A 7,134-nucleotide genomic window follows, 5' to 3' on the forward strand; every position below is an offset into this window, starting at 1 on the left:
ATGGGCTACAGCAGCAGAAGACCACACCGGGTGCCACTTCTGTCAGCTAAGAACAGGAAACTGAGGCTACAATTCGCACAGGCTCACCAAAATTGGACAATAGAAGATTGGAAAAACGTTGCCTGGTCTGATGAGTCTCGATTTCTGCTGCGACATTCGGATGGTAGGGTCAGAATTTGGCGTCAACAACATGACAGCATGGATCCATCCTGCCTTGTATCAACGGTTCAGGCTGGTGGTGGTGGTGTAATGGTGTGGGGGATATTTTCTTGGCACACTTTGGGCCCCTTAGTACCAATTGAGCATCGTGTCAACGCCACAGCCTACCTGAGTATTGTTGCTGACCATGTCCATCCCTTTATGACCACAGTGTTTCCATCTTCTGATGGCTACTTCCAGCAGGATAACGCGCCATGTCATAAAGCTCGAATCATCTCAGACTGGTTTCTTGAACATGACAATGAGTTCACTGTACTCAAATGGCCTCCACAGTCACCAGATCTCAATCCAATAGAGCACCTTTGGGATGTGGTGGACCGGGAGATTCGCATCATGGATGTGCAGCCGACAAATCTGCAGCAACTGCGTGATGCTATTATGTCAATATGGACCAAATTCTCTGAGGAATGTTTCCAGTACCTTGTTGAATCTATGCCACGAAGGATTAAGGCAGTTCTGAAGGCAAAAGGGGGTCCAACCCGGTACTAGCAAGGTGTACCTAATAAAGTGGCCAGCGAGTGTATATTCCAATAAACCACAATGATGTCATAGACATCTTTAGGGACATGGCCAACTGGAAATTGCTGTTATGAGTGCCTACAACTCTTCCTTCACTTATTGGTAAGATTAATGCTACTTTGTGATGTTTAGTAGGTGCCAACAGAATGAACACACACACATTTTAGTTTCTTTATTTAGATTTTTGATTAGACATGTAATCAATCAAAATCCAAATATATCTCGGTCACAATGCAATATATGAAATCATGATCACAATATTGCATACTGTAGACACAAAAGCAAGCAGGACACACACACACATACACCTCTGTCTATATAGATTTTTTGTCTCACTCTTACCCCTGCCATGGCCACCCTCATCCTTTTCCCCCATTAATGTTTCCTTCTCAGATTATTTCCCACACTTTTTTGAATCTAATATCTTATCTTCTCTACCTGCAGCTCTTGGTGTGCAGCAGCCACCTCGTGTGAGCATCTCCCTCTCCAAGCAGTCAGCTTTGGAAGCAGCTGCAGCACTGCGGCAGGTCAATCACAGTGAGCCAGTTCCAAACATTGTCAGCAATCTTTACATCTTTTCATGGTCACATAACAATTGTTTAATCAGCTAATATATCTCCTATGTTTGTTTTAATGTCTATAGTCTCGGATCAATAAGCCCTCCGGCAGTATCAGCAGCCACCGCAGCAGCAACATCCCCAGCAACCCCCTCAACAGTAACTGTTCCCTGTAACTTATGTTGGCCCACATAGGTGCAAATAAAATATTCTTTAACTTTTAAACATAAAATGGTCTTTTCGGTTCTGTGTTTCTTTTTCAAAACTGTGTCACAGCATTTGCTGCCATAACGATACAGAATACATCAAGATATATTGCCGTATCAATATTTTGAGCACAGCCCTATTTAAAGCCTTGTTCTATGTGCCCCTTTTATACTTTGAGCACACACCCCTCCAAAGGTCTCTGCACGGCCCTGCAGTTTAGTAAACGTAGCATTAAGAAATAACTTCCAACCCAACATTAAATTGTCTCACTTGTGTTCAAGCCTGGTTTGTGTGCGTATTGTCTGTATATATTCCACTTTTGACAAAGCCATTGGTTGTTGTCCTGTGCAAATCAACCACTCTGTCCTTTGCAAAACTGCCATTGCTACTATTGGGGATGACCTCCCAACATTCCTCAAAAGTTTTTCAGAGCCATTTCAAAGCATTTGGATCGGTGTCAGTAAAATTAACTGACAAATCAACTTCTCGGTTATCTGTAGACTGTTATAAACACTTGTTGCAATTGTGGGCCATTTACATAATCATGTCAGTAAACACTAATCTGCCCCTGTTCCAGTGAAGACACACATGTGAAATGCACATCTGTAGCCTGTTGTTTCACAATTTTGTTGTGTAAACTATATTGTGTGTTTCTGATCAGAAACATATGTTTGTTTGTTTTTTAACACCTTAACACCTCATTAGAGTGATACCTGTGGTTTTTAAGCATTGGACATTTTTTTTATGAAGAAGTGTGAGTAAACAACTCCGGTGGCCACATCCATAGCATATCCATAACGTGGAATAATCTGATTTGGTGGTTTATTTGTTTATCAAGTTGTAGCTGATGGTCTCTTATGCATTGATGAGTTTGTGTGCGTGTGTGCATGCGTGCTTTCGTGGGTGTGTGAAAGAGAAAATGTTCTTGTTTTTGTTCGTTATTTCTTGCATCAGTCTCTCAGCTTCCGCTATTTCTGTATAATACAAAAATGACGTGTTTGACTAGTTAAAACTTGTGAAACACTTCTGACATATTGCTTTGCAACTGCTACCTCAGACTCATATTAACTGAAATATGTTTCATGCCACCACACTTATGGTGTGTAGCCTTAGCGTGTTATCAGAACTAAAATACGATATATCGGTGGCCCAGTAGTTAGTGCTGTTGCCTCTCAACAAGAAGGTTCTGGGTTCGAACCCCAGGTCATCAGTTCCCTCTTTGTGTGGAGTTTGCATGTTCTCCCCATGTCTACGTGGGTTTCCTCCGGATGCTCCAGTTTCCGCCCATCATCAAAAAGACATGCTTGTTAGGGTTAATACTCCTGTCTTTGCCCCTGACCAAGGCAATGGAAAGAAATAACTCGAGTTGGTCCCCGGGCGCTGCAGCTGCCCATTGCTCCTATACAATGGGATGGGTTAAATGCAGAGAACAAATTTCATTGTAAGAATACAATGTCAAATAAAGTGCCTTTCATTTTTTCATGGCTTTCACATTTACAGTCAAGTTTAAGTTAACTCACCTTGATTGCTAAATTTGGGTTTCACATGGATTTCAAAGTTGTATTGGTGACAGGTATTTAAGGAAATATAGCACTCTTTGGTGGGTGTTGAAAGATGTAACAATATTACTGTATTTTCCATTTTTCAATCTATTTTGATAGGTACTTGCCTGTACTGTCCAAATAAAATAAAATTGTATTATGGATTGTTTTTTTGGGTTTTTTTTTTAAAGAAAAATCTAACATTTTCTAGGGACCTACTCCTTCCGTTATAGTTTTCCTTATAGAGCTCAGCCCAAAGACACACACAAAGTTGAAATTGTGCCCTAGACTGATGTTAGCCCCTAATTCCGGCTGGTTTCAGTGAAGTAACACTGCAATTAAAACTATCCACAGCAGACAGCCTCCACAGCCTTGACAAGGTTATCAGCTGTTTTTCGTCACATTATTTTTGTACGTGGCAGTCAATTGTTTCGACGCTTTCGCACCGGGCAGGGCGCAAAAATACACCTGAGACGCACATGTGTGTTGCTTCACTTATTCTGAAAGTAAAAAACCGGAAGTGGGCTTCGTTGGTGCTCCTTGTTGCTCCTCACGGAGTCTCGCGGCCAGCAACATGTCTAATATTCATTTTGAGAAATCCCAACGTCTGTCCAAAAGTTGGATTGCTCTGCAGAGGCTTGACAAAAACGGTTGGTACTGGCACATTTGCGTTTTTTATTCCTAAACTATAGGGGGGCTGAAAAATCCTTTTCAGACACACTGTGCGTGTGTATGTCGTGCGCTCGCGCGCTTGTGTTCCCATAGCAACCAGCATCTCAATTAACTACATGCTTAGTGAATAATAAAAAAGTGTTGGTAGTTAATTTTGTTTTTTTTGAAGAGGCGCGGGGGGGGGAGTTGTAACGTTGAAAACATTTCATTTTTTTATTCCTTTTTCTTGTCTTTTTATTTGTATTTGAATTGTTACCATTTTTTATTTGATTAACATTTTTATCTATTTTATTTTACTCTTTTACTTTTGTGTAAAATCAGAATCATGTTTTTTTAAGTTTGCACATACATGGACTTTTACTCCCATTTCGTGGTTCTCTGTTTACTTAACAGAATAACAACACTACAACAAAACAGTCTTTAGACATATACGCAAGGATTGTTAAAGCGCTTTGTAATTCCTGTTTTTGTAAGTTTTATAACTAAAATTGAAAATATTATTATTGTTATTATTATTATAAGTAGTTGTAGTGGTAGTAGGAGTATTATCTCTTGGTTGCTACTCATCTACTGCAGATGACAGAGTGGTGGCCTTACGTGAAGTGTCCATTCCTCAAGGAGGAGATGTAATGGTGATCAAGCAGGTTTGTGTGTTTATCGTTTGTCCACCAGCCAATTTTGCAATTTTTCCATCCTTTTAGATAAGAAAAAAAAAGTTTAAAATTCACCAAATGTCCAAAGCGGTAAAATGATTTCACTACTAGCTCCAGTCTGCAGCATGCAGTCAATCAAAGATGGCTTGGATGTAAACAAGTGGTTGCGGTATCTTAACCAACACATTTGGCACAACAGCTTCATAAAATTTATATGACCTTCATTTCATAAAAGTGGCAGCAAATGAGGTTGCAATGTATAAAATATGTAGATATAAATGCAAATGAATTTATATTTCAAGGTGATTAGGTAAAATTATCGGAGATTTTTTTTATTCACGACTATTATTATAGCTTCCACCCTTAGTAACACATGTTAAAGATGGGCTCATGTAGGACTATATATATTACTTGCACAATTGTGAAATATCGGTAAAATCACTGTTCTCTGCCCTTTCAGATCATTACCAGTGCTTTTGGCCTTAATTCTGCCAATGTCACATTAAAGGTAAGAACTCGTATAGATCAGCATTTACATTTTGTCATTTAGCAGATGCTTTTATACAAAGTGACTGACAAGAGAGTCAGTAAGTAGCAGATATATATCTGTGCATCGTAGAGCACTGAAGAGTAGTCATATCATAGCCAAGATTGCATGTTATATTAAGTGCAATAAGTGTAAGTGTGCAACAGGAGATTACCAATAGTGACACTTTTTTACGGGGGGGTCAACACATGGTGTAAATATTAGTGGTCATATAGGTTGAAATTTACACAATTTGTCTTTTGGTTTCCATTTTTGTTTCTTGGAACAGCAAGTTGAGCCTAATGGTAAAAAGATATGTTTCAAAACAAATAATTCTTTTTTTTCATGCTTGGTGAGCAAATTAATTCTGTTAGCAATTCTGATCTAATTTGACCTGGGCTGGATTCTGGGCCACTCTACCAGTAGACTTATTTTTCATCAGTTTGCACTGGCTCTGCTCCCGCATGACCTCAGACCTCTGTTGGTTCAGTGAAGTGTAACATTTCCCCACAAGCAGTTTCTACTTAAGTCTTTTACCACCTTTGTCATCATGACTCAGCAAAGGTAGTCTTATCCAATGGCCGATCTTTGGGTCCTGTACAGCAGAGTAAAAAAAAAATCTGAGTTTCTGACATGTGGTTATTACACACAAGCCTATATTAAAGTCATTTAGCTGACGCTGCAACCCAGTACAATTTATGACGAATGCAAAAGCAGAATAGGCCCAGATATCCAGGTCAACAGCATTGGCCCCACGATTGCAGAGCTAGAGCAATCAGATATTAGATGTAACATGTTTCTGTGACAATGAAATGACTGTGTATGGATAGAGAAGTACAAAGAAATAAATTACAGGAAAAAAGGTAGACAGCCAAAAACAAGCCTTGTGAAAAACAGAAGATTGGGATCATCTTAACTTAAGTGTCCTGACTGGAGAAACCTGCAACAATAGCCAGCCTGTCGGTTCAGAGAGGGCAGGGTTTGAATACACACAGTATCAGACCATCAACTTCACTATTACCTAATTATTCCAGCAGCTAGCTTTACTGTCACTGTCATACAATGCCAGATGAATGAGATAACTTTTTGACTTGAGATGAGTCTTGTCAACAAATGAAGTTAGTTGGAAGATTGCAGCAGCTTGAATATTACAGTAGATTTGATCATTTGGTTTATAGACAGACAGACAGACAGACAGACAGACAGACAGAGACAGAAACACAAAAACACAGACAGACAGACAGACAGACAGACAGACAGACAGACAGACAGACAAACACAGACAGACAGAGAGACAGACAGACAGACAGAAACACAAACAGACAGACAGAGATGGACAGACAAACATGCGTAACACACACAGATAATACAATTCCATAGTGTACAGGTACATGTGTATAGGTACATTAGAAGCATTTTCTTAAAATAACAGTGTTAATTTGCTTATCATGTATTTCCATTTTTGTGCACTGACATCTGATTTATGAATTTTTCCCCTGCAGTGTCAATCTACAATAAGCAGTCTCTCAGTAATGTCCTTCCTGTCTTTCTTGCTGTACACTAGCTAATCCCAAGAGAAATAAAGATGCCAGGTAGGGCACATTTAATTAAGCCAGCATTTTATTTCCTAATTTACTTACCTTTTCAAGAAAATAATAGTACATGATAGTACACTGAAAAAAATTACATTACCGGTTTTTAAACACCAACATCAGAAGTTCATAGTTTACACAGCTTTTACTCTTACATTGATTGCCTTGCAATACGTTTCATAGACACTAAGAAAGTTTGATGATGAAGCCATTGTTATAGACTAGAATTATGGAATGATCCAGAGTCAGTGGTTAGCTGGCTTTATGATGAACGCAACACTGTATGTTCAAAGGGGTTTGAAATAAAAAAGTAATGGTTACAATGGCTCTCTCTTCCCTCTAAATGGGACCTCTGAGTTTTTCAGTGTTTTCATTGTCATGATACAAAATCTGTGACACATTAATGAAATATGAGGTGTGTAGTGTTGGATGATGCACAATCACGAGAAGCACAGGCGGAGTTTGACATTCGAGCCAGGGGGGGCAAAAAAAACAAAAACTCATTGTAACAGCTGAGACCTGGCCTACCACCCTGGGAACACAGCACGAGCAGATATGGACAAAACAAACATGTTAAATAAACATATATGTTTATTTTTAAAGCAGATTTGAAATTACATCGTAACAATTTAATAATTCGCCTTTATG

This window comes from Lampris incognitus, chromosome 4 (genome assembly GCF_029633865.1).
Source record: "Lampris incognitus isolate fLamInc1 chromosome 4, fLamInc1.hap2, whole genome shotgun sequence".
In the NCBI taxonomy this organism is placed as follows: Eukaryota; Metazoa; Chordata; class Actinopteri; order Lampriformes; family Lampridae; genus Lampris; species Lampris incognitus.